The following is a 24797-nucleotide window of genomic DNA, read 5'->3' as shown; positions in this document are numbered from 1 at the left end:
TAACATACTTCCGCCACTGGGAATCGAACCCGGGCCTCCTGGGAGAGAGCTAGGTATCCTAGCCACTAGACCATGCCGGAGATAAGAGAGGGATGGAGCGATCGCTTAGTGATTCGGCCAACAGGGTAAAAGTAATGAAGTTACATAGCGTGCACAATTTGCAGACTTGATGATAGCAGATAAAAGAAAACACTTCCGACACGGGGAATCGTGCCCGGGCCTCCTGGCTGAGAGCCAGGTATGCTAGCCACTAGACTATGCTGGAGAACAGAGGGACGGAGCGATCGCTTAGCGATTCGGCCAACAGGGTAAAAGTATTGAAGTTACATTGCGTGCGAGAATTGGAGACTTAATGACAGCAGATAAAAGAAAATACTTCCGACACCGGGAATCGAACCTGGGCCTCCTGGATAAGAGACAAGTATCCTAGCCACTAGACCATGCCGGAGAACGGGGAGGCACGGAGCGATCGCTTAGCCATTCGGCCAACAGGGTAAAACTATTGAAGAGACATACCGTGCACGAAGTGGAGACTTGATGACAGCAGATAAAAGAAAATACTTCCGACACCGGGAATCGAACCCAGGCCTCCTTGGTGAGAGCCAGGTATCCTAGCCACTAGCCCATGCCGCAAAGGGGTGGAGCAACCGCTTAGTCATTCGGCCAACAAGGTAAAAGTATTGAAGTTATATAACATGCGCAAATTGGAGACTTGATGATAGCAGATAAAAGAAAATACTTCCGACGCCGGGAATTGCACTCGGGCCTCCTGGGTGAGAGCCAGGTATCCTAGCCACTAGACCATGCCGGAGAACGTAGAGGGACGGAGCGATCGCTTAGCCATTCGGCCAACAGGGTAAAAGTATTGAAGTTACATAGCGTGCGCAAATCGGAGACTTGATGATAGTAGATAAAAGAAAATACTTCCGACACCGGGAAACGCACCCGGGCCTCCTGGGTGAGAGCCAGGTATCCTAGCCACTAGACCATGCTGGAGAACAGAGAGGGACGGAGCGATCGCTTAGCCATTCGGCCAACAGGATAAAAGTATTGAAGTTCTATAGCGCGCGCAAATTGGAGACTTGATGACAGCAGATAAAAGAAAATACTTCCGACACCGGGAATCGAACCTGGGCCTCCTGGATGAGAGACAAGTATCCTAGCCACTAGACCATGACGGAGAACAGAGAGGGACGGAGCGATCGCTTAGCCATTCGGCCAACACGTTAAAAGTATTGAAGGTATATAGCGTGCGCGAATTGGAGACTTGATGAGAGCAGATAAAAGAAAACGCTTCCGACACCGGGAATCATACCCGGGCCTCTTGGGTGAGAGCCAGGTATCCTAGACACTAGACCATGCCGGAGAACGGGGAGGCACGGAGCGATCACTTAGCCATTCGGCCAACAGGGTAAAACTATTGAAGAGACATACCGTGCACGAAGTGGAGACTTGATGACAGCAGATAAAAGAAAATACTTCCGACACCGGGAATCGAACCCAGGCCTCCTGGGTGAGAGCCAGGTATCCTAGCCACTAGACCATGCCGCAAAGGGGTGGAGCAACCGCTTAGTCATTCGGCCAACAAGGTAAAAGTATTGAAGTTATATAACATGCGCAAATTGGAGACTTGATGATAGCAGATAAAAGAAAATACTTCCGACGCCGGGAATTGCACTCGGGCCTCCTGGGTGAGAGCCAGGTATCCTAGCCACTAGACCATGCCAGAGAACGTAGAGGGACGGAGCGATCGCTTAGCCATTCGGCCAACAGGGTAAAAGTATTGAAGTTACATAGCGTGCGCAAATCGGAGACTTGATGATAGTAGATAAAAGAAAATACTTCCGACACCGGGAAACGCACCCGGGCCTCCTGGGTGAGAGCCAGGTATCCTAGCCACTAGACCATGCTGGAGAACAGAGAGGGACGGAGCGATCGCTTAGCCATTCGGCCAACAGGGTAAAAGTATTGAAGTTCTATAGCGCGCACAAATTGGAGACTTGATGACAGCAGATAAAAGAAAATACTTCCGACACCGGGAATCGAACCTGGGCCTCCTGGATGAGAGACAAGTATCCCAGCCACTAGACCATGCCGGAGAACAGAGAGGGACGGAGCGATCGCTTAGCCATTCGGCCAACACGTTAAAAGTATTGAAGGTATATAGCGTGCGCGAATTGGAGACTTGATGAGAGCAGATAAAAGAAAATACTTCCGACACCGGGAATCGAACCCGGGCCTCCTGGGTGAGAGCCAGGTATCATAGCCACTAGACCATGCAGGAGAGCAGAGAGGGAAGGAGTGATCGCTTAGCGATTCGGCCAACAGGGTAAAATTATTGAAGTTACGTAGCGTGCGCAAATTGGAGACTTGATGATAGCAGATAAAAAAAATACTTCCGACACCGGAAATCGCACCTGGGCCTCCTGGGTGAGAGCCAGGTATCGTAGCCACTAGACCATGCCGAAGAACGGAGAGGGACGGAGCGATCGCTTAGCCATTCGGCCAAACGGTAAAAGTATTGAAGGTATATAGCGTGCGCAATTTGGAGACTTGATGATAGCAGATAAAAGAAAATACTTCCGACACCGGGAATCATACCCGGGCCTCCTGGGTGAGAGCCAGGAATCCAAGCCACTAGACCAGGCCGGAGAGGGGTGGAGTGATTGCTTAGTCATTCGGCAAACAATGTAAAAGTATTGAAGTTATATAGCGTGCGCAAATTGTTGACTTGAAGATAGCCGATAAAAAATACTTCCGACACCGGGAATCAAACCCGAGCCCCCTGGGTGAGAGCCAGCTATCCTGGCCACTAGACCACGCCGAGAACGGAGAGGGACAGAGCGATCACTTAGGCATTCGGCCAACAGGGTAAAACTATTGAAGTTACATAGCGTGCGCGAATAGGAGACTTGATGATAGCAGATAAAAAATACTTCCGACACGGGGAATCGCACCCGGGCCTCCTGGGTGAGAGCCAGGTAGCTTAGACACTAGACAATGCTGGAGAACGGAGAGGGACGGAGCGATCGCTTAGTCATTCGGCCAACAAGGTAAAAGTATTGAAGGTATATAGCGTGCACCTATTGCAGACTTGATGATGGCAGATAAAAGAAAACACTTCCGACACCGGGAATCGTACCCGGGCCTCCTGGGTGAGAGCCAGGTGTCCGAGCCACTTGGCCATGCCGGGGAGGGTGGAGCGTTCACTCAGTCATTCGGCCAACAAGGTAAAAGTATTGAAGTTACATTGCGTGCGCAAAGAGGAGACTTAAAGATAGCAGATAAAACAAAAAACGTTCGACACCGGGAATCGTACCCGGGCCTCCTGGGTGAGAGCCAGGTATGCTAGCCACTAGACACTAGACCATGCCGGAGAACGAAGAGGGACGGAGCGATCGCTTAGCCATTCGGCCAACAGGGTAAAAGTATTGAAGAGACATACCATGCGCAAATTGGAGACTCGATGACAGCAGATAAAATAACATACTTCCGCCACTGGGAATCGAACCCGGGCCTCCTGGGAGAGAGCTAGGTATCCTAGCCACTAGACCATGCCGGAGATAAGAGAGGGATGGAGCGATCGCTTAGTGATTCGGCCAACAGGGTAAAAGTAATGAAGTTACATAGCGTGCACAATTTGCAGACTTGATGATAGCAGATAAAAGAAAACACTTCCGACACGGGGAATCGTGCCCGGGCCTCCTGGCGAGAGCCAGGTATGCTAGCCACTAGACCATGCTGGAGAACAGAGGGACGGAGCGATCGCTTAGCGATTCGGCCAACAGGGTAAAAGTATTGAAGTTACATTGCGTGCGAGAATTGGAGACTTGATGACAGCAGATAAAAGAAAATACTTCCGACACCGGGAATCGAACCTGGGCCTCCTGGATAAGAGACAAGTATCCTAGCCACTAGACCATGCCGGAGAACGGGGAGGCACGGAGCGATCGCTTAGCCATTCGGCCAACAGGGTAAAACTATTGAAGAGACATACCGTGCACGAAGTGGAGACTTGATGACAGCAGATAAAAGAAAATACTTCCGACACCGGGAATCGAACCCAGGCCTCCTGGGTGAGAGCCAGGTATCCTAGCCACCAGACCATGCCGCAAAGGGTTGGAGCAACCGCTTAGTCATTCGGCCAACAAGGTAAAAGTATTGAAGTTATATAACATGCGCAAATTGGAGAATTGATGATAGCAGATAAAAGAAAATACTTCCGACGCCGGGAATTGCACTCAAGCCTCCTGGGTGAGAGCCAGGTATCCTAGCCACTAGACCATGCCGGAGAACGTAGAGGGACGGAGCGATCGCTTAGCCATTCGGCCAACAGGGTAAAAGTATTGAAGTTTATAACATGCGCAAATTGGAGACTTCATGATAGCAGATAAAAGAAAATACTTCCGACGCCGGGAATTGCACTCGGGCCTCCAGGGTGAGAGCCAGGTATCCTAGCCACTAGACCATGCCGGAGAACGTAGAGGGACGGAGCGATCGCTTAGCCATTCGGCCAACAGGGTAAAAGTATTGAAGTTACATAGCGTGCGCAAATCGGAGACTTGATGATAGTAGATAAAAGAAAATACTTTCGACACCGGGAAACGCACCCGGGCCTCCTGGGTGAGAGACAAGTATCCTAGCCACTAGACCATGCCGGAGAACAGAGAGGGACGGAGCGATTGCTTAGCGATTCGGCCCACAGGGTAAAAGTATTGAAGTTACATAGCGTGCGCAATTTGGAGACTTGATGATAGCAGATAAAAGAAAATACTTCCGACACCGGGAATCATACCCGGGCCTCCTGGGTGAGAGCCAGGAATCCAAGCCACTAGACCAGGCCGGAGAGGGGTGGAGTGATTGCTTAGTCATTCGGCAAACAATGTAAAAGTATTGAAGTTATATAGCGTGCGCAAATTGTTGACTTGAAGATAGCCGATAAAAAATACTTCCGACACCGGGAATCAAACCCGAGCCCCCTGGGTGAGATCCAGCTATCCTAGCCACTAGACCACGCCGAGAACGGAGAGGGACAGAGCGATCACTTAGGCATTCGGCCAACAGGGTAAAAGTATTGAAGTTACATTGCGTGCGAGAATTGGAGACTTAATGACAGCAGATAAAAGAAAATACTTCCGACACCGGGAATCGAACCTGGGCCTCCTGGATAAGAGACAAGTATCCTAGCCACTAGACCATGCCGGAGAATGGGGAGGCACGGAGCGATCGCTTAGCCATTCGGCCAACAGGGTAAAACTATTGAAGAGACATACCGTGCACGAAGTGGAGACTTGATGACAGCAGATAAAAGAAAATACTTCCGACACCGGGAATCGAACCCAGGCCTCCTGGGCGAGAGCCAGGTATCCTAGCCACTAGACCATGCCGCAAAGGGTTGGAGCAACCGCTTAGTCATTCGGCCAACAAGGTAAAAGTATTGAAGTTATATAACATGCGCAAATTGGAGAATTGATGATAGCAGATAAAAGAAAATACTTCCGACGCCGGGAATTGCACTCGGGCCTCCTGGGTGAGAGCCAGGTATCCTAACCACTAGACCATGCCGGAGAACGTAGAGGGACGGAGCGATCGCTTAGCCATTCGGCCAACAGGGTAAAAGTATTGAAGTTACATAGCGTGCGCAAATCGGAGACTTGATGATAGTAGATAAAAGAAAATACTTCCGACACCGGGAAACGCACCCGGGCCTCCTGGGTGAGAGCCAGGTATCCTAGCCACTAGACCATGCTGGAGAACAGAGAGGGACGGAGCGATCGCTTAGCCATTCGGCCAACAGGGTAAAAGTATTGAAGTTCTATAGCGCGCGCAAATTGGAGACTCTATGACAGCAGATAAAAGAAAATACTTCCGACACCGGGAATCGAACCTGGGCCTCCTGGATGAGAGCCAGGAATCCAAGCCACTAGACCAGGCCGGAGAGGGGTGGAGTGATTGCTTAGTCATTCGGCAAACAATGTAAAATTATTGAAGTTATATAGCGTGCGCAAATTGTTGACTTGAAGATAGCCGATAAAAAATACTTCCGACACCGGGAATCAAACCCGAGCCCCCTGGGTGAGAGCCAGCTATCCTGGCCACTAGACCACGCCGAGAACGGAGAGGGACAGAGCGATCACTTAGGCATTCGGCCAACAGGGTAAAACTATTGAAGTTACATAGCGTGCGCGAATAGGAGACTTGATGATAGCAGATAAAAAATACTTCCGACACGGGGAATCGCACCCGGGCCTCCTGGGTGAGAGCCAGGTAGCTTAGACACTAGACAATGCTGGAGAACGGAGAGGGACGGAGCGATCGCTTAGTCATTCGGCCAACAAGGTAAAAGTATTGAAGGTATATAGCGTGCACCTATTGCAGACTTGATGATGGCAGATAAAAGAAAACACTTCCGACACCGGGAATCGTACCCGGGCCTCCTGGGTGAGAGCCAGGTGTCCGAGCCACTTGGCCATGCCGGAGAGGGTGGAGCGTTCACTCAGTCATTCGGCCAACAAGGTAAAAGTATTGAAGTTACATTGCGTGCGCAAAGAGGAGACTTAAAGATAGCAGATAAAACAAAAAACGTTCGACACCGGGAATCGTACCCGGGCCTCCTGGGTGAGAGCCAGGTATGCTAGCCACTAGACACTAGACCATGCCGGAGAACGAAGAGGGACGGAGCGATCGCTTAGCCATTCGGCCAACAGGGTAAAAGTATTGAAGAGACATACCATGCGCAAATTGGAGACTCGATGACAGCAGATAAAATAACATACTTCCGCCACTGGGAATCGAACCCGGGCCTCCTGGGAGAGAGCTAGGTATCCTAGCCACTAGACCATGCCGGAGATAAGAGAGGGATGGAGCGATCGCTTAGTGATTCGGCCAACAGGGTAAAAGTAATGAAGTTACATAGCGTGCACAATTTGCAGACTTGATGATAGCAGATAAAAGAAAACACTTCCGACACGGGGAATCGTGCCCGGGCCTCCTGGCTGAGAGCCAGGTATGCTAGCCACTAGACCATGCTGGAGAACAGAGGGACGGAGCGATCGCTTAGCGATTCGGCCAACAGGGTAAAAGTATTGAAGTTACATTGCGTGCGAGAATTGGAGACTTGATGACAGCAGATAAAAGAAAATACTTCCGACACCGGGAATCGAACCTGGGCCTCCTGGATAAGAGACAAGTATCCTAGCCACTAGACCATGCCGGAGAACGGGGAGGCACGGAGCGATCGCTTAGCCATTCGGCCAACAGGGTAAAACTATTGAAGAGACATACCGTGCACGAAGTTGAGACTTGATGACAGCAGATAAAAGAAAATACTTCCGACACCGGGAATCGAACCCAGGCCTCCTTGGTGAGAGCCAGGTATCCTAGCCACTAGACCATGCCGCAAAGGGGTGGAGCAACCGCTTAGTCATTCGGCCAACAAGGTAAAAGTATTGAAGTTATATAACATGCGCAAATTGGAGACTTGATGATAGCAGATAAAAGAAAATACTTCCGACGCCGGGAATTGCACTCGGGCCTTCTGGGTGAGAGCCAGGTATCCTAGCCACTAGACCATGCCGGAGAACGTAGAGGGACGGAGCGATCGCTTAGCCATTCGGCCAACAGGGTAAAAGTATTGAAGTTACATAGCGTGCGCAAATCGGAGACTTGATGATAGTAGATAAAAGAAAATACTTCCGACACCGGGAAACGCACCCGGGCCTCCTGGGTGAGAGCCAGGTATCCTAGCCACTAGACCATGCTGGAGAACAGAGAGGGACGGAGCGATCGCTTAGCCATTCGGCCAACAGGGTAAAAGTATTGAAGTTCTATAGCGCGCGCAAATTGGAGACTTGATGACAGCAGATAAAAGAAAATACTTCCGACACCGGGAATCATACCCGGGCCTCCTGGGTGAGAGCCAGGAATCCAAGCCACTAGACCAGGCCGGAGAGGGGTGGAGTGATTGCTTAGTCATTCGGCAAACAATGTAAAAGTATTGAAGTTATATAGCGTGCGCAAATTGTTGACTTGAAGATAGCCGATAAAAAATACTTCCGACACCGGGAATCAAACCCGAGCCCCCTGGGTGAGATCCAGCTATCCTAGCCACTAGACCACGCCGAGAACGGAGAGGGACAGAGCGATCACTTAGGCATTCGGCCAACAGGGTAAAACTATTGAAGTTACATAGCGTGCGCGAATAGGAGACTTGATGATAGCAGATAAAAAATACTTCCGACACCGGGAATCATACCCGGGCCTCTTGGGTGAGAGCCAGGTATCCTAGACACTAGACCATGCCGGAGAACGGGGAGGCACGGAGCGATCGCTTAGCCATTCGGCCAACAGGGTAAAACTATTGAAGAGACATACCGTGCACGAAGTGGAGACTTGATGACAGCAGATAAAAGAAAATACTTCCGACACCGGGAATCGAACCCAGGCCTCCTGGGTGAGAGCCAGGTATCCTAGCCACTAGACCATGCCGCAAAGGGTTGGAGCAACCGCTTAGTCATTCGGCCAACAAGGTAAAAGTATTGAAGTTATATAACATGCGCAAATTGGAGAATTGATGATAGCAGATAAAAGAAAATACTTCCGACGCCGGGAATTGCACTCGGGCCTCCTGGGTGAGAGCCAGGTATCCTAGCCACTAGACCATGCCGGAGAACGTAGAGGGACGGAGCGATCGCTTAGCCATTCGGCCAACAGGGTAAAAGTATTGAAGTTTATAACATGCGCAAATTGGAGACTTCATGATAGCAGATAAAAGAAAATACTTCCGACGCCGGGAATTGCACTCGGGCCTCCAGGGTGAGAGCCAGGTATCCTAGCCACTAGACCATGCCGGAGAACGTAGAGGGACGGAGCGATCGCTTAGCCATTCGGCCAACAGGGTAAAAGTATTGAAGTTACATAGCGTGCGCAAATCGGAGACTTGATGATAGTAGATAAAAGAAAATACTTCCGACACCGGGAAACGCACCCGGGCCTCCTGGGTGAGAGACAAGTATCCTAGCCACTAGACCATGCCGGAGAACAGAGAGGGACGGAGCGATTGCTTAGCGATTCTGCCCACAGGGTAAAAGTATTGAAGTTACATAGCGTGCGCAATTTGGAGACTTGATGATAGCAGATAAAAGAAAATACTTCCGACACCGGGAATCATACCCGGGCCTCCTGGGTGAGAGCCAGGAATCCAAGCCACTAGACCAGGCCGGAGAGGGGTGGAGTGATTGCTTAGTCATTCGGCAAACAATGTAAAAGTATTGAAGTTATATAGCGTGCGCAAATTGTTGACTTGAAGATAGCCGATAAAAAATACTTCCGACACCGGGAATCAAACCCGAGCCCCCTGGGTGAGATCCAGCTATCCTAGCCACTAGACCACGCCGAGAACGGAGAGGGACAGAGCGATCACTTAGGCATTCGGCCAACAGGGTAAAAGTATTGAAGTTACATTGCGTGCGAGAATTGGAGACTTAATGACAGCAGATAAAAGAAAATACTTCCGACACCGGGAATCGAACCTGGGCCTCCTGGATAAGAGACAAGTATCCTAGCCACTAGACCATGCCGGAGAACGGGGAGGCACGGAGCGATCGCTTAGCCATTCGGCCAACAGGGTAAAACTATTGAAGAGACATACCGTGCACGAAGTGGAGACTTGATGACAGCAGATAAAAGAAAATACTTCCGACACCGGGAATCGAACCCAGGCCTCCTGGGCGAGAGCCAGGTATCCTAGCCACTAGACCATGCCGCAAAGGGTTGGAGCAACCGCTTAGTCATTCGGCCAACAAGGTAAAAGTATTGAAGTTATATAACATGCGCAAATTGGAGAATTGATGATAGCAGATAAAAGAAAATACTTCCGACGCCGGGAATTGCACTCGGGCCTCCTGGGTGAGAGCCAGGTATCCTAGCCACTAGACCATGCCGGAGAACGTAGAGGGACGGAGCGATCGCTTAGCCATTCGGCCAACAGGGTAAAAGTATTGAAGTTACATAGCGTGCGCAAATCGGAGACTTGATGATAGTAGTTAAAAGAAAATACTTCCGACACCGGGAAACGCACCCGGGCCTCCTGGGTGAGAGCCAGGTATCCTAGCCACTAGACCATGCTGGAGAACAGAGAGGGACGGAGCGATCGCTTAGCCATTCGGCCAACAGGGTAAAAGTATTGAAGTTCTATAGCGCGCGCAAATTGGAGACTTGATGACAGCAGATAAAAGAAAATACTTCCGACACCGGGAATCGAACCTGGGCCTCCTGGATGAGAGACAAGTATCCTAGCCACTAGACCATGCCGGAGAACAGAGAGGGACGGAGCGATTGCTTAGCGATTCGGCCCACAGGGTAAAAGTATTGAAGTTACATAGCGTGCGCAATTTGGAGACTTGATGATAGCAGATAAAAGAAAATACTTCCGACACCGGGAATCATACCTGGGCCTCCTGGGTGAGAGCCAGGAATCCAAGCCACTAGACCAGGCCGGAGAGGGGTGGACTGATTGCTTAGTCATTCGGCAAACAATGTAAAAGTATTGAAGTTATATAGCGTGCGCAAATTGTTGACTTGAAGATAGCCGATAAAAAATACTTCCTACACCGGGAATCAAACCCGAGCCCCCTGGGTGAGAGCCAGCTATCCTAGCCACTAGACCACGCCGAGAACGGAGAGGGACAGAGCGATCACTTAGGCATTCGGCCAACAGGGTAAAACTATTGAAGTTACATAGCGTGCGCGAATAGGAGACTTGATGATAGCAGATAAAAAATACTTCCGACACCGGGAATCATACCCGGGCCTCTTGGGTGAGAGCCAGGTATCCTAGACACTAGACCATGCCGGAGAACGGGGAGGCACGGAGCGATCGCTTAGCCATTCGGCCAACAGGGTAAAACTATTGAAGAGACATACCGTGCACGAAGTGGAGACTTGATGACAGCAGATAAAAGAAAATACTTCCGACACCGGGAATCGAACCCAGGCCTCCTGGGTGAGAGCCAGGTATCCTAGCCACTAGACCATGCCGCAAAGGGTTGGAGCAACCGCTTAGTCATTCGGCCAACAAGGTAAAAGTATTGAAGTTATATAACATGCGCAAATTGGAGACTTGATGATAGCAGATAAAAAAAATACTTCCGACGCCGGGAATTGCACTCGGGCCTCCTGGGTGAGAGCCAGGTATCCTAGCCACTAGACCATGCCGGAGAACGTAGAGGGACGGAGCGATCGCTTAGCCATTCGGCCAACAGGGTAAAAGTATTGAAGTTACATAGCGTGCGCAAATCGGAGACTTGATGATAGTAGATAAAAGAAAATACTTCCGACACCGGGAAACGCACCCGGGCCTCCTGGGTGAGAGCCAGGTATCCTAGCCACTAGACCATGCTGGAGAACAGAGAGGGACGGAGCGATCGCTTAGCCATTCGGCCAACAGGGTAAAAGTATTGAAGTTCTATAGCGCGCAAATTGGAGACTTGATGACAGCAGATAAAAGAAAATACTTCCGACACCGGGAATCGAACCTGGGCCTCCTGGATGAGAGACAAGTATCCTAGCCACTAGACCATGCCGGAGAACAGAGAGGGACGGAGCGATCGCTTAGCCATTCGGCCAACACGTTAAAAGTATTGAAGGTATATAGCGTGCGCGAATTGGAGACTTGATGAGAGCAGATAAAAGAAAACGCTTCCGACACCGGGAATCATACCCGGGCCTCTTGGGTGAGAGCCAGGTATCCTAGACACTAGACCATGCCGGAGAACGGGGAGGCACGGAGCGATCACTTAGCCATTCGGCCAACAGGGTAAAACTATTGAAGAGACATACCGTGCACGAAGTGGAGACTTGATGACAGCAGATAAAAGAAAATACTTCCGACACCGGGAATCGAACCCAGGCCTCCTGGGTGAGAGCCAAGTATCCTAGCCACTAGACCATGCCGCAAAGGGGTGGAGCAACCGCTTAGTCATTCGGCCAACAAGGTAAAAGTATTGAAGTTATATAACATGCGCAAATTGGAGACTTGATGATAGCAGATAAAAGAAAATACTTCCGACGCCGGGAATTGCACTCGGGCCTCCTGGGTGAGAGCCAGGTATCCTAGCCACTAGACCATGCTGGAGAACAGAGAGGGACGGAGCGATCGCTTAGCCATTCGGCCAACAGGGTAAAAGTATTGAAGTTACATAGCGTGCGCAAATCGGAGACTTGATGATAGTAGATAAAAGAAAATACTTCCGACACCGGGAAACGCACCCGGGCCTCCTGGGTGAGAGCCAGGTATCCTAGCCACTAGACCATGCTGGAGAACAGAGAGGGACGGAGCGATCGCTTAGCCATTCGCCCAACAGGGTAAAAGTATTGAAGTTCTATAGCGCGCACAAATTGGAGACTTGATGACAGCAGATAAAAGAAAATACTTCCGACACCGGGAATCGAACCTGGGCCTCCTGGGTGAGAGCCAGGTGTCCGAGCCACTTGGCCATGCCGGAGAGGGTGGAGCGTTCACTCAGTCATTCGGCCAACAAGGTAAAAGTATTGAAGTTACGTTGCGTGCGCAAAGAGGAGACTTAAAGATAGCAGATAAAACAAAAAACGTTCGACACCGGGAATCGTACCCGGGCCTCCTGTGTGAGAGCCAGGTATGCTAGCCACTAGACACTAGACCATGCCGGAGAACGAAGAGGGACGGAGCGATCGCTTAGCCATTCGGCCAACAGGGTAAAAGTATTGAAGAGACATACCATGCGCAAATTGGAGACTCGATGACAGCAGATAAAATAACATACTTCCGCCACTGGGAATCGAACCCGGGCCTCCTGGGAGAGAGCTAGGTATCCTAGCCACTAGACCATGCCGGAGATAAGAGAGGGATGGAGCGATCGCTTAGTGATTCGGCCAACAGGGTAAAAGTAATGAAGTTACATAGCGTGCACAATTTGCAGACTTGATGATAGCAGATAAAAGAAAACACTTCCGACACGGGGAATCGTGCCCGGGCCTCCTGGCTGAGAGCCAGGTATGCTAGCCACTAGACTATGCTGGAGAACAGAGGGACGGAGCGATCGCTTAGCGATTCGGCCAACAGGGTAAAAGTATTGAAGTTACATTGCGTGCGAGAATTGGATACTTAATGACAGCAGATAAAAGAAAATACTTCCGACACCGGGAATCGAACCTGGGCCTCCTGGATAAGAGACAAGTATCCTAGCCACTAGACCATGCCGGAGAACGGGGAGGCACGGAGCGATCGCTTAGCCATTCGGCCAACAGGGTAAAACTATTGAACAGACATACCGTGCACGAAGTGGAGACTTGATGACAGCAGATAAAAGAAAATACTTCCGACACCGGGAATCGAACCCAGGCCTCCTTGGTGAGAGCCAGGTATCCTAGCCACTAGACCATGCCGCAAAGGGGTGGAGCAACCGCTTAGTCATTCGGCCAACAAGGTAAAAGTATTGAAGTTATATAACATGCGCAAATTGGAGACTTGATGATAGCAGATAAAAGAAAATACTTCCGACGCCGGGAATTGCACTCGGGCCTCCTGGGTGAGAGCCAGGTATCCTAGCCACTAGACCATGCCGGAGAACGTAGAGGGACGGAGCGATCGCTTAGCCATTCGGCCAACAGGGTAAAAGTATTGAAGTTACATAGCGTGCGCAAATCGGAGACTTGATGATAGTAGATAAAAGAAAATACTTCCGACACCGGGAAACGCACCCGGGCCTCCTGGGTGAGAGCCAGGTATCCTAGCCACTAGACCATGCTGGAGAACAGAGAGGGACGGAGCGATCGCTTAGCCATTCGGCCAACAGGGTAAAAGTATTGAAGTTCTATAGCGCGCGCAAATTGGAGACTTGATGACAGCAGATAAAAGAAAATACTTCCGACACCGGGAATCATACCCGGGCCTCCTGGGTGAGAGCCAGGAATCCAAGCCACTAGACCAGGCCGGAGAGGGGTGGAGTGATTGCTTAGTCATTCGGCAAACAATGTAAAAGTATTGAAGTTATATAGCGTGCGCAAATTGTTGACTTGAAGATAGCCGATAAAAAATACTTCCGACACCGGGAATCAAACCCGAGCCCCCTGGGTGAGATCCAGCTATCCTAGCCACTAGACCACGCCGAGAACGGAGAGGGACAGAGCGATCACTTAGGCATTCGGCCAACAGGGTAAAACTATTGAAGTTACATAGCGTGCGCGAATAGGAGACTTGATGATAGCAGATAAAAAATACTTCCGACACCGGGAATCATACCCGGGCCTCTTGGGTGAGAGCCAGGTATCCTAGACACTAGACCATGCCGGAGAACGGGGAGGCACGGAGCGATCGCTTAGCCATTCGGCCAACAGGGTAAAACTATTGAAGAGACATACCGTGCACGAAGTGGAGACTTGATGACAGCAGATAAAAGAAAATACTTCCGACACCGGGAATCGAACCCAGGCCTCCTGGGTGAGAGCCAGGTATCCTAGCCACTAGACCATGCCGCAAAGGGTTGGAGCAACCGCTTAGTCATTCGGCCAACAAGGTAAAAGTATTGAAGTTATATAACATGCGCAAATTGGAGAATTGATGATAGCAGATAAAAGAAAATACTTCCGACGCCGGGAATTGCACTCGGGCCTCCTGGGTGAGAGCCAGGTATCCTAGCCACTAGACCATGCCGGAGAACGTAGAGGGACGGAGCGATCGCTTAGCCATTCGGCCAACAGGGTAAAAGTATTGAAGTTTATAACATGCGCAAATTGGAGACTTCATGATAGCAGATAAAAGAAAATACTTCCGACGCCGGGAATTGCACTCGGGCCTCCAGGGTGAGAGCCAGGTATCCTAGCCACTAGACCATGCCGGAGAACGTAGAGGGACGGAGCGATCGCTTAGCCATTCGGCCAACAGGGTAAAAGTATTGAAGTTACATAGCGTGCGCAAATCGGAGACTTGATGATAGTAGATAAAAGAAAATACTTCCGACACCGGGAAACGCACCCGGGCCTCCTGGGTGAGAGACAAGTATCCTAGCCACTAGACCATGCCGGAGAACAGAGAGGGACGGAGCGATTGCTTAGCGATTCGGCCCACAGGGTAAAAGTATTGAAGTTACATAGCGTGCGCAATTTGGAGACTTGATGATAGCAGATAAAAGAAAATACTTCCGACACCGGGAATCATACCCGGGCCTCCTGGGTGAGAGCCAGGAATCCAAGCCACTAGACCAGGCCGGAGAGGGGTGGAGTGATTGCTTAGTCATTCGGCAAACAATGTAAAAGTATTGAAGTTATATAGCGTGCGCAAATTGTTGACTTGAAGATAGCCGATAAAAAATACTTCCGACACCGGGAATCAAACCCGAGCCCCCTGGGTGAGATCCAGCTATCCTAGCCACTAGACCACGCCGAGAACGGAGAGGGACAGAGCGATCACTTAGGCATTCGGCCAACAGGGTAAAAGTATTGAAGTTACATTGCGTGCGAGAATTGGAGACTTAATGACAGCAGATAAAAGAAAATACTTCCGACACCGGGAATCGAACCTGGGCCTCCTGGATAAGAGACAAGTATCCTAGCCACTAGACCATGCCGGAGAACGGGGAGGCACGGAGCGATCGCTTAGCCATTCGGCCAACAGGGTAAAACTATTGAAGAGACATACCGTGCACGAAGTGGAGACTTGATGACAGCAGATAAAAGAAAATACTTCCGACACCGGGAATCGAACCCAGGCCTCCTGGGCGAGAGCCAGGTATCCTAGCCACTAGACCATGCCGCAAAGGGTTGGAGCAACCGCTTAGTCATTCGGCCAACAAGGTAAAAGTATTGAAGTTATATAACATGCGCAAATTGGAGAATTGATGATAGCAGATAAAAGAAAATACTTCCGACGCCGGGAATTGCACTCGGGCCTCCTGGGTGAGAGCCAGGTATCCTAGCCACTAGACCATGCCGGAGAACGTAGAGGGACGGAGCGATCGCTTAGCCATTCGGCCAACAGGGTAAAAGTATTGAAGTTACATAGCGTGCGCAAATCGGAGACTTGATGATAGTAGATAAAAGAAAATACTTCCGACACCGGGAAACGCACCCGGGCCTCCTGGGTGAGAGCCAGGTATCCTAGCCACTAGACCATGCTGGAGAACAGAGAGGGACGGAGCGATCGCTTAGCCATTCGGCCAACAGGGTAAAAGTATTGAAGTTCTATAGCGCGCGCAAATTGGAGACTTGATGACAGCAGATAAAATAAAATACTTCCGACACCGGGAATCGAACCTGGGCCTCCTGGATGAGAGCCAGGAATCCAAGCCACTAGACCAGGCCGGAGAGGGGTGGAGTGATTGCTTAGTCATTCGGCAAACAATGTAAAAGTATTGAAGTTATATAGCGTGCGCAAATTGTTGACTTGAAGATAGCCGATAAAAAATACTTCCGACACCGGGAATCAAACCCGAGCCCCCTGGGTGAGAGCCAGCTATCCTGGCCACTAGACCACGCCGAGAACGGAGAGGGACAGAGCGATTACTTAGGCATTCGGCCAACAGGGTAAAACTATTGAAGTTACATAGCGTGCGCGAATAGGAGACTTGATGATAGCAGAGAAAAAATACTTCCGACACGGGGAATCGCACCCGGGCCTCCTGGGTGAGAGCCAGGTAGCTTAGACACTAGACAATGCTGGAGAACGGAGAGGGACGGAGCGATCGCTTAGTCATTCGGCCAACAAGGTAAAAGTATTGAAGGTATATAGCGTGCACCTATTGCAGACTTGATGATGGCAGATAAAAGAAAACACTTCCGACACCGGGAATCGTACCCGGGCCTCCTGGGTGAGAGCCAGGTGTCCGAGCCACTTGGCCATGCCGGAGAGGGTGGAGCGTTCACTCAGTCATTCGGCCAACAAGGTAAAAGTATTGAAGTTACATTGCGTGCGCAAAGAGGAGACTTAAAGATAGCAGATAAAACAAAAAACGTTCGACACCGGGAATCGTACCCGGGCCTCCTGGGTGAGAGCCAGGTATGCTAGCCACTAGACACTAGACCATGCCGGAGAACGAAGAGGGACAGAGCGATCACTTAGGCATTCGGCCAACAGGGTAAAACTATTGAAGTTACATAGCGTGCGCGAATAGGAGACTTGATGATAGCAGATAAAAAATACTTCCGACACCGGGAATCATACCCGGGCCTCTTGGGTGAGAGCCAGGTATCCTAGACACTAGACCATGCCGGAGAACGGGGAGGCACGGAGCGATCGCTTAGCCATTCGGCCAACAGGGTAAAACTATTGAAGAGACATACCGTGCACGAAGTGGAGACTTGATGACAGCAGATAAAAGAAAATACTTCCGACACCGGGAATCGAACCCAGGCCTCCTGGGTGAGAGCCAGGTATCCTAGCCACTAGACCATGCCGCAAAGGGTTGGAGCAACCGCTTAGTCATTCGGCCAACAAGGTAAAAGTATTGAAGTTATATAACATGCGCAAATTGGAGACTTGATGATAGCAGATAAAAGAAAATACTTCCGACGCCGGGAATTGCACTCGGGCCTCCTGGGTGAGAGCCAGGTATCCTAGCCACTAGACCATGCCGGAGAACGTAGAGGGACGGAGCGATCGCTTAGCCATTCGGCCAACAGGGTAAAAGTATTGAAGTTACATAGCGTGCGCAAATCGGAGACTTGATGATAGTAGATAAAAGAAAATACTTCCGACACCGGGAAACGCACCCGGGCCTCCTGGGTGAGAGCCGGGTATCCTAGCCACTAGACCATGCTGGAGAACAGAGAGGGACGGAGCGATCGCTTAGCCATTCGGCCAACAGGGTAAAAGTATTGAAGTTCTATAGCGCGCACAAATTGGAGACTTGATGACAGCAGATAAAAGAAAATACTTCCGACACCGGGAATCGAACCTGGGCCTCCTGGGTGAGAGCCAGGTGTCCGAGCCACTTGGCCATGCCGGAGAGGGTGGAGCGTTCACTCAGTCATTCGGCCAACAAGGTAAAAGTATTGAAGTTACATTGCGTGCGCAAAGAGGAGACTTAAAGATAGCAGATAAAACAAAAAATGTTCGACACCGGGAATCGTACCCGGGCCTCCTGGGTGAGAGCCAGGTATGCTAGCCACTAGACACTAGACCATGCCGGAGAACGAAGAGGGACGGAGCGATCGCTTAGCCATTCGGCCAACAGGGTAAAAGTATTGAAGAGACATACCATGCGCAAATTGGAGACTCGATGACAGCAGATAAAATAACATACTTCCGCCACTGGGAATCGAACCCGGGCCTCCTGGGAGAGAGCTAGGTATCCTAGCCACTAGACCATGCCGGAGATAAGAGAGGGATGGAGCGATCGCTTAGTGATTCGGCCAACAGGGTAAAAGTAATGAAGTTACATAGCGTGCACAATTTGCAGACTTGATGATAGCAGATAAAAGAAAACACTTCCGACACGGGGAATCGTGCCCGGGCCTCCTGGCTGAGAGCCAGGTATGCTAGCCACTAGACTATGCTGGAGAACAGAGGGACGGAGCGATCGCTTAGCGATTCGGCCAACAGGGTAAAAGTATTGAAGTTACATTGCGTGCGAGAATTGGAGACTTAATGACAGCAGATAAAAGAAAATACTTCCGACACCGGGAATCGAACCTGGGCCTCCTGGATAAGAGACAAGTATCCTAGCCACTAGACCATGCCGGAGAACGGGGAGGCACGGAGCGATCGCTTAGCCATTCGGCCAACAGGGTAAAACTATTGAAGAGACATACCGTGCACGAAGTGGAGACTTGATGACAGCAGATAAAAGAAAATACTTCCGACACCGGGAATCGAACCCAGGCCTCCTTGGTGAGAGCCAGGTATCCTAGCCACTAGCCCATGCCGGAGAACGTAGAGGGACGGAGCGATCGCTTAGCCATTCGGCCAACAGGGTAAAAGTATTGAAGTTACATAGCGTGCGCAAATCGGAGACTTGATGATAGTAGATAAAAGAAAATACTTCCGACACCGGGAAACGCACCCGGGCCTCCTGGGTGAGAGCCAGGTATCCTAGCCACTAGACCATGCTGGAGAACAGAGAGGGACGGAGCGATCGCTTAGCCATTCGGCCAACAGGATAAAAGTATTGAAGTTCTATAGCGCGCGCAAATTGGAGACTTGATGACAGCAGATAAAAGAAAATACTTCCGACACCGGGAATCGAACCTGGGCCTCCTGGATGAGAGACAAGTATCCTAGCCACTAGACCATGACGGAGAACAGAGAGGGACGGAGCGATCGCTTAGCCATTCGGCCAACACGTTAAAAGTATTGAAGGTATATAGCGTGCGCGAATTGGAGACTTGATGAGAGCAGATAAAAGAAAACGCTTCCGACACCGGGAATCATACCCGGGCCTCTTGGGTGAGAGCCAGGTATCCTAGACACTAGACCATGCCGGAGAACGGGGAGGCACGGAGCGATCACTTAGCCATTCGGCCAACAGGGTAAAACTATTGAAGAGACATACCGTGCACGAAGTGGAGACTTGATGACAGCAGATAAAAGAAAATACTTCCGACACCGGGAATCGAACCCAGGCCTCCTGGGTGAGAGCCAGGTATCCTAGCCACTAGACCATGCCGCAAAGGGGTGGAGCAACCGCTTAGTCATTCGGCCAACAAGGTAAAAGTATTGAAGTTATATAACATGCGCAAATTGGAGACTTGATGATAGCAGATAAAAGAAAATACTTCCGACGCCGGGAATTGCACTCGGGCCTCCTGGGTGAGAGCCAGGTATCCTAGCCACTAGACCATGCCAGAGAACGTAGAGGGACGGAGCGATCGCTTAGCCATTCGGCCAACAGGGTAAAAGTATTGAAGTTACATAGCGTGCGCAAATCGGAGACTTGATGATAGTAGATAAAAGAAAATACTTCCGACACCGGGAAACGCACCCGGGCCTCCTGGGTGAGAGCCAGGTATCCTAGCCACTAGACCATGCTGGAGAACAGAGAGGGACGGAGCGATCGCTTAGCCATTCGGCCAACAGGGTAAAAGTATTGAAGTTCTATAGCGCGCACAAATTGGAGACTTGATGACAGCAGATAAAAGAAAATACTTCCGACACCGGGAATCGAACCTGGGCCTCCTGGATGAGAGACAAGTATCCCAGCCACTAGACCATGCCGGAGAACAGAGAGGGACGGAGCGATCGCTTAGCCATTCGGCCAACACGTTAAAAGTATTGAAGGTATATAGCGTGCGCGAATTGGAGACTTGATGAGAGCAGATAAAAGAAAATACTTCCGACACCGGGAATCGAACCCGGGCCTCCTGGGTGAGAGCCAGGTATCATAGCCACTAGACCATGCAGGAGAGCAGAGAGGGAAGGAGTGATCGCTTAGCGATTCGGCCAACAGGGTAAAATTATTGAAGTTACGTAGCGTGCGCAAATTGGAGACTTGATGATAGCAGATAAAAAAAATACTTCCGACACCGGAAATCGCACCTGGGCCTCCTGGGTGAGAGCCAGGTATCGTAGCCACTAGACCATGCCGAAGAACGGAGAGGGACGGAGCGATCGCTTAGCCATTCGGCCAAACGGTAAAAGTATTGAAGGTATATAGCGTGCGCAATTTGGAGACTTGATGATAGCAGATAAAAGAAAATACTTCCGACACCGGGAATCATACCCGGGCCTCCTGGGTGAGAGCCAGGAATCCAAGCCACTAGACCAGGCCGGAGAGGGGTGGAGTGATTGCTTAGTCATTCGGCAAACAATGTAAAAGTATTGAAGTTATATAGCGTGCGCAAATTGTTGACTTGAAGATAGCCGATAAAAAATACTTCCGACACCGGGAATCAAACCCGAGCCCCCTGGGTGAGAGCCAGCTATCCTGGCCACTAGACCACGCCGAGAACGGAGAGGGACAGAGCGATCACTTAGGCATTCGGCCAACAGGGTAAAACTATTGAAGTTACATAGCGTGCGCGAATAGGAGACTTGATGATAGCAGATAAAAAATACTTCCGACACGGGGAATCGCACCCGGGCCTCCTGGGTGAGAGCCAGGTAGCTTAGACACTAGACAATGCTGGAGAACGGAGAGGGACGGAGCGATCGCTTAGTCATTCGGCCAACAAGGTAAAAGTATTGAAGGTATATAGCGTGCACCTATTGCAGACTTGATGATGGCAGATAAAAGAAAACACTTCCGACACCGGGAATCGTACCCGGGCCTCCTGGGTGAGAGCCAGGTGTCCGAGCCACTTGGCCATGCCGGGGAGGGTGGAGCGTTCACTCAGTCATTCGGCCAACAAGGTAAAAGTATTGAAGTTACATTGCGTGCGCAAAGAGGAGACTTAAAGATAGCAGATAAAACAAAAAACGTTCGACACCGGGAATCGTACCCGGGCCTCCTGGGTGAGAGCCAGGTATGCTAGCCACTAGACACTAGACCATGCCGGAGAACGAAGAGGGACGGAGCGATCGCTTAGCCATTCGGCCAACAGGGTAAAAGTATTGAAGAGACATACCATGCGCAAATTGGAGACTCGATGACAGCAGATAAAATAACATACTTCCGCCACTGGGAATCGAACCCGGGCCTCCTGGGAGAGAGCTAGGTATCCTAGCCACTAGACCATGCCGGAGATAAGAGAGGGATGGAGCGATCGCTTAGTGATTCGGCCAACAGGGTAAAAGTAATGAAGTTACATAGCGTGCACAATTTGCAGACTTGATGATAGCAGATAAAAGAAAACACTTCCGACACGGGGAATCGTGCCCGGGCCTCCTGGCTGAGAGCCAGGTATGCTAGCCACTAGACCATGCTGGAGAACAGAGGGACGGAGCGATCGCTTAGCGATTCGGCCAACAGGGTAAAAGTATTGAAGTTACATTGCGTGCGAGAATTGGAGACTTGATGACAGCAGATAAAAGAAAATACTTCCGACACCGGGAATCGAACCTGGGCCTCCTGGATAAGAGACAAGTATCCTAGCCACTAGACCATGCCGGAGAACGGGGAGGCACGGAGCGATCGCTTAGCCATTCGGCCAACAGGGTAAAACTATTGAAGAGACATACCGTGCACGAAGTGGAGACTTGATGACAGCAGATAAAAGAAAATACTTCCGACACCGGGAATCGAACCCAGGCCTCCTGGGTGAGAGCCAGGTATCCTAGCCACCAGACCATGCCGCAAAGGGTTGGAGCAACCGCTTAGTCATTCGGCCAACAAGGTAAAAGTATTGAAGTTATATAACATGCGCAAATTGGAGAATTGATGATAGCAGATAAAAGAAAATACTTCCGACGCCGGGAATTGCACTCAAGCCTCCTGGGTGAGAGCCAGGTATCCTAGCCACTAGACCATGCCGGAGAACGTAGAGGGACGGAGCGATCGCTTAGCCATTCGGCCAACAGGGTAAAAGTATTGAAGTTTATAACATGCGCAAATTGGAGACTTCATGATAGCAGATAAAAGAAAATACTTCCGACGCCGGGAATTGCACTCGGGCCTCCAGGGTGAGAGCCAGGTATCCTAGCCACTAGACCATGCCGGAGAACGTAGAGGGACGGAGCGATCGCTTAGCCATTCGGCCAACAGGGTAAAAGTATTGAAGTTACATAGCGTGCGCAAATCGGAGACTTGATGATAGTAGATAAAAGAAAATACTTTCGACACCGGGAAACGCACCCGGGCCTCCTGGGTGAGAGACAAGTATCCTAGCCACTAGACCATGCCGGAGAACAGAGAGGGACGGAGCGATTGCTTAGCGATTCGGCCCACAGGGTAAAAGTATTGAAGTTACATAGCGTGCGCAATTTGGAGACTTGATGATAGCAGATAAAAGAAAATACTTCCGACACCGGGAATCATACCCGGGCCTCCTGGGTGAGAGCCAGGAATCCAAGCCACTAGACCAGGCCGGAGAGGGGTGGAGTGATTGCTTAGTCATTCGGCAAACAATGTAAAAGTATTGAAGTTATATAGCGTGCGCAAATTGTTGACTTGAAGATAGCCGATAAAAAATACTTCCGACACCGGGAATCAAACCCGAGCCCCCTGGGTGAGATCCAGCTATCCTAGCCACTAGACCACGCCGAGAACGGAGAGGGACAGAGCGATCACTTAGGCATTCGGCCAACAGGGTAAAAGTATTGAAGTTACATTGCGTGCGAGAATTGGAGACTTAATGACAGCAGATAAAAGAAAATACTTCCGACACCGGGAATCGAACCTGGGCCTCCTGGATAAGAGACAAGTATCCTAGCCACTAGACCATGCCGGAGAATGGGGAGGCACGGAGCGATCGCTTAGCCATTCGGCCAACAGGGTAAAACTATTGAAGAGACATACCGTGCACGAAGTGGAGACTTGATGACAGCAGATAAAAGAAAATACTTCCGACACCGGGAATCGAACCCAGGCCTCCTGGGCGAGAGCCAAGTATCCTAGCCACTAGACCATGCCGCAAAGGGTTGGAGCAACCGCTTAGTCATTCGGCCAACAAGGTAAAAGTATTGAAGTTATATAACATGCGCAAATTGGAGAATTGATGATAGCAGATAAAAGAAAATACTTCCGACGCCGGGAATTGCACTCGGGCCTCCTGGGTGAGAGCCAGGTATCCTAACCACTAGACCATGCCGGAGAACGTAGAGGGACGGAGCGATCGCTTAGCCATTCGGCCAACAGGGTAAAAGTATTGAAGTTACATAGCGTGCGCAAATCGGAGACTTGATGATAGTAGATAAAAGAAAATACTTCCGACACCGGGAAACGCACCCGGGCCTCCTGGGTGAGAGCCAGGTATCCTAGCCACTAGACCATGCTGGAGAACAGAGAGGGACGGAGCGATCGCTTAGCCATTCGGCCAACAGGGTAAAAGTATTGAAGTTCTATAGCGCGCGCAAATTGGAGACTCTATGACAGCAGATAAAAGAAAATACTTCCGACACCGGGAATCGAACCTGGGCCTCCTGGATGAGAGCCAGGAATCCAAGCCACTAGACCAGGCCGGAGAGGGGTGGAGTGATTGCTTAGTCATTCGGCAAACAATGTAAAATTATTGAAGTTATATAGCGTGCGCAAATTGTTGACTTGAAGATAGCCGATAAAAAATACTTCCGACACCGGGAATCAAACCCGAGCCCCCTGGGTGAGAGCCAGCTATCCTGGCCACTAGACCACGCCGAGAACGGAGAGGGACAGAGCGATCACTTAGGCATTCGGCCAACAGGGTAAAACTATTGAAGTTACATAGCGTGCGCGAATAGGAGACTTGATGATAGCAGATAAAAAATACTTCCGACACGGGGAATCGCACCCGGGCCTCCTGGGTGAGAGCCAGGTAGCTTAGACACTAGACAATGCTGGAGAACGGAGAGGGACGGAGCGATCGCTTAGTCATTCGGCCAACAAGGTAAAAGTATTGAAGGTATATAGCGTGCACCTATTGCAGACTTGATGATGGCAGATAAAAGAAAACACTTCCGACACCGGGAATCGTACCCGGGCCTCCTGGGTGAGAGCCAGGTGTCCGAGCCACTTGGCCATGCCGGAGAGGGTGGAGCGTTCACTCAGTCATTCGGCCAACAAGGTAAAAGTATTGAAGTTACATTGCGTGCGCAAAGAGGAGACTTAAAGATAGCAGATAAAACAAAAAACGTTCGACACCGGGAATCGTACCCGGGCCTCCTGGGTGAGAGCCAGGTATGCTAGCCACTAGACACTAGACCATGCCGGAGAACGAAGAGGGACGGAGCGATCGCTTAGCCATTCGGCCAACAG

At 50.4% G+C, this 24797-nt stretch overlaps 34 non-coding genes across 34 annotated transcripts; all 34 read right to left on the bottom strand.

The window, feature by feature from the left end:
* Window positions 1-924: 924 nt before the first annotated feature.
* On the bottom strand, window positions 925-996 carry TRNAE-CUC (transfer RNA glutamic acid (anticodon CUC)). The gene has a single exon. It is a non-coding gene; the product is annotated as a tRNA-Glu (tRNA).
* A 483-nt stretch (window positions 997-1479) lies between these two features.
* Window positions 1480-1551, bottom strand: TRNAE-CUC (transfer RNA glutamic acid (anticodon CUC)). Its single transcript has one exon. It is a non-coding gene; the product is annotated as a tRNA-Glu (tRNA).
* A 291-nt stretch (window positions 1552-1842) lies between these two features.
* TRNAE-CUC (transfer RNA glutamic acid (anticodon CUC)) lies at window positions 1843-1914 on the bottom strand. Its single transcript has one exon. It is a non-coding gene; the product is annotated as a tRNA-Glu (tRNA).
* A 298-nt stretch (window positions 1915-2212) lies between these two features.
* On the bottom strand, window positions 2213-2284 carry TRNAE-CUC (transfer RNA glutamic acid (anticodon CUC)). The gene has a single exon. It is a non-coding gene; the product is annotated as a tRNA-Glu (tRNA).
* Window positions 2285-4042: 1758 nt separating this feature from the next.
* Window positions 4043-4114, bottom strand: TRNAE-CUC (transfer RNA glutamic acid (anticodon CUC)). The gene has a single exon. It is a non-coding gene; the product is annotated as a tRNA-Glu (tRNA).
* Window positions 4115-5318: 1204 nt separating this feature from the next.
* TRNAE-CUC (transfer RNA glutamic acid (anticodon CUC)) lies at window positions 5319-5390 on the bottom strand. Its single transcript has one exon. It is a non-coding gene; the product is annotated as a tRNA-Glu (tRNA).
* Window positions 5391-5496: 106 nt separating this feature from the next.
* Window positions 5497-5568, bottom strand: TRNAE-CUC (transfer RNA glutamic acid (anticodon CUC)). Its single transcript has one exon. It is a non-coding gene; the product is annotated as a tRNA-Glu (tRNA).
* A 113-nt stretch (window positions 5569-5681) lies between these two features.
* TRNAE-CUC (transfer RNA glutamic acid (anticodon CUC)) lies at window positions 5682-5753 on the bottom strand. Its single transcript has one exon. It is a non-coding gene; the product is annotated as a tRNA-Glu (tRNA).
* A 113-nt stretch (window positions 5754-5866) lies between these two features.
* On the bottom strand, window positions 5867-5938 carry TRNAE-CUC (transfer RNA glutamic acid (anticodon CUC)). The gene has a single exon. It is a non-coding gene; the product is annotated as a tRNA-Glu (tRNA).
* Window positions 5939-7329: 1391 nt separating this feature from the next.
* On the bottom strand, window positions 7330-7401 carry TRNAE-CUC (transfer RNA glutamic acid (anticodon CUC)). Its single transcript has one exon. It is a non-coding gene; the product is annotated as a tRNA-Glu (tRNA).
* Window positions 7402-7692: 291 nt separating this feature from the next.
* TRNAE-CUC (transfer RNA glutamic acid (anticodon CUC)) lies at window positions 7693-7764 on the bottom strand. Its single transcript has one exon. It is a non-coding gene; the product is annotated as a tRNA-Glu (tRNA).
* A 654-nt stretch (window positions 7765-8418) lies between these two features.
* On the bottom strand, window positions 8419-8490 carry TRNAE-CUC (transfer RNA glutamic acid (anticodon CUC)). Its single transcript has one exon. It is a non-coding gene; the product is annotated as a tRNA-Glu (tRNA).
* A 1204-nt stretch (window positions 8491-9694) lies between these two features.
* On the bottom strand, window positions 9695-9766 carry TRNAE-CUC (transfer RNA glutamic acid (anticodon CUC)). Its single transcript has one exon. It is a non-coding gene; the product is annotated as a tRNA-Glu (tRNA).
* Window positions 9767-10057: 291 nt separating this feature from the next.
* TRNAE-CUC (transfer RNA glutamic acid (anticodon CUC)) lies at window positions 10058-10129 on the bottom strand. Its single transcript has one exon. It is a non-coding gene; the product is annotated as a tRNA-Glu (tRNA).
* Window positions 10130-10968: 839 nt separating this feature from the next.
* Window positions 10969-11040, bottom strand: TRNAE-CUC (transfer RNA glutamic acid (anticodon CUC)). Its single transcript has one exon. It is a non-coding gene; the product is annotated as a tRNA-Glu (tRNA).
* A 290-nt stretch (window positions 11041-11330) lies between these two features.
* TRNAE-CUC (transfer RNA glutamic acid (anticodon CUC)) lies at window positions 11331-11402 on the bottom strand. The gene has a single exon. It is a non-coding gene; the product is annotated as a tRNA-Glu (tRNA).
* A 481-nt stretch (window positions 11403-11883) lies between these two features.
* On the bottom strand, window positions 11884-11955 carry TRNAE-CUC (transfer RNA glutamic acid (anticodon CUC)). Its single transcript has one exon. It is a non-coding gene; the product is annotated as a tRNA-Glu (tRNA).
* Window positions 11956-12246: 291 nt separating this feature from the next.
* On the bottom strand, window positions 12247-12318 carry TRNAE-CUC (transfer RNA glutamic acid (anticodon CUC)). The gene has a single exon. It is a non-coding gene; the product is annotated as a tRNA-Glu (tRNA).
* A 1035-nt stretch (window positions 12319-13353) lies between these two features.
* TRNAE-CUC (transfer RNA glutamic acid (anticodon CUC)) lies at window positions 13354-13425 on the bottom strand. Its single transcript has one exon. It is a non-coding gene; the product is annotated as a tRNA-Glu (tRNA).
* A 291-nt stretch (window positions 13426-13716) lies between these two features.
* On the bottom strand, window positions 13717-13788 carry TRNAE-CUC (transfer RNA glutamic acid (anticodon CUC)). Its single transcript has one exon. It is a non-coding gene; the product is annotated as a tRNA-Glu (tRNA).
* A 654-nt stretch (window positions 13789-14442) lies between these two features.
* TRNAE-CUC (transfer RNA glutamic acid (anticodon CUC)) lies at window positions 14443-14514 on the bottom strand. Its single transcript has one exon. It is a non-coding gene; the product is annotated as a tRNA-Glu (tRNA).
* A 1204-nt stretch (window positions 14515-15718) lies between these two features.
* Window positions 15719-15790, bottom strand: TRNAE-CUC (transfer RNA glutamic acid (anticodon CUC)). Its single transcript has one exon. It is a non-coding gene; the product is annotated as a tRNA-Glu (tRNA).
* Window positions 15791-16081: 291 nt separating this feature from the next.
* Window positions 16082-16153, bottom strand: TRNAE-CUC (transfer RNA glutamic acid (anticodon CUC)). The gene has a single exon. It is a non-coding gene; the product is annotated as a tRNA-Glu (tRNA).
* Window positions 16154-16266: 113 nt separating this feature from the next.
* Window positions 16267-16338, bottom strand: TRNAE-CUC (transfer RNA glutamic acid (anticodon CUC)). The gene has a single exon. It is a non-coding gene; the product is annotated as a tRNA-Glu (tRNA).
* Window positions 16339-17358: 1020 nt separating this feature from the next.
* Window positions 17359-17430, bottom strand: TRNAE-CUC (transfer RNA glutamic acid (anticodon CUC)). Its single transcript has one exon. It is a non-coding gene; the product is annotated as a tRNA-Glu (tRNA).
* A 1583-nt stretch (window positions 17431-19013) lies between these two features.
* On the bottom strand, window positions 19014-19085 carry TRNAE-CUC (transfer RNA glutamic acid (anticodon CUC)). Its single transcript has one exon. It is a non-coding gene; the product is annotated as a tRNA-Glu (tRNA).
* A 483-nt stretch (window positions 19086-19568) lies between these two features.
* Window positions 19569-19640, bottom strand: TRNAE-CUC (transfer RNA glutamic acid (anticodon CUC)). Its single transcript has one exon. It is a non-coding gene; the product is annotated as a tRNA-Glu (tRNA).
* Window positions 19641-19931: 291 nt separating this feature from the next.
* Window positions 19932-20003, bottom strand: TRNAE-CUC (transfer RNA glutamic acid (anticodon CUC)). The gene has a single exon. It is a non-coding gene; the product is annotated as a tRNA-Glu (tRNA).
* A 298-nt stretch (window positions 20004-20301) lies between these two features.
* TRNAE-CUC (transfer RNA glutamic acid (anticodon CUC)) lies at window positions 20302-20373 on the bottom strand. The gene has a single exon. It is a non-coding gene; the product is annotated as a tRNA-Glu (tRNA).
* A 1759-nt stretch (window positions 20374-22132) lies between these two features.
* Window positions 22133-22204, bottom strand: TRNAE-CUC (transfer RNA glutamic acid (anticodon CUC)). The gene has a single exon. It is a non-coding gene; the product is annotated as a tRNA-Glu (tRNA).
* A 1204-nt stretch (window positions 22205-23408) lies between these two features.
* TRNAE-CUC (transfer RNA glutamic acid (anticodon CUC)) lies at window positions 23409-23480 on the bottom strand. Its single transcript has one exon. It is a non-coding gene; the product is annotated as a tRNA-Glu (tRNA).
* Window positions 23481-23586: 106 nt separating this feature from the next.
* On the bottom strand, window positions 23587-23658 carry TRNAE-CUC (transfer RNA glutamic acid (anticodon CUC)). The gene has a single exon. It is a non-coding gene; the product is annotated as a tRNA-Glu (tRNA).
* A 113-nt stretch (window positions 23659-23771) lies between these two features.
* Window positions 23772-23843, bottom strand: TRNAE-CUC (transfer RNA glutamic acid (anticodon CUC)). Its single transcript has one exon. It is a non-coding gene; the product is annotated as a tRNA-Glu (tRNA).
* A 113-nt stretch (window positions 23844-23956) lies between these two features.
* Window positions 23957-24028, bottom strand: TRNAE-CUC (transfer RNA glutamic acid (anticodon CUC)). Its single transcript has one exon. It is a non-coding gene; the product is annotated as a tRNA-Glu (tRNA).
* Between the last annotated feature and the right edge of the window lie 769 nt (window positions 24029-24797).

Source organism: Rhipicephalus microplus, unplaced genomic scaffold (genome assembly GCF_043290135.1).
Source record: "Rhipicephalus microplus isolate Deutch F79 unplaced genomic scaffold, USDA_Rmic scaffold_21, whole genome shotgun sequence".
NCBI classification, from domain to species: domain Eukaryota; kingdom Metazoa; phylum Arthropoda; class Arachnida; order Ixodida; family Ixodidae; genus Rhipicephalus; species Rhipicephalus microplus.
The sequence above is the reverse complement of the archived record's forward strand: the minus strand, read 5'-3'. Positions and strand labels throughout refer to the sequence as shown.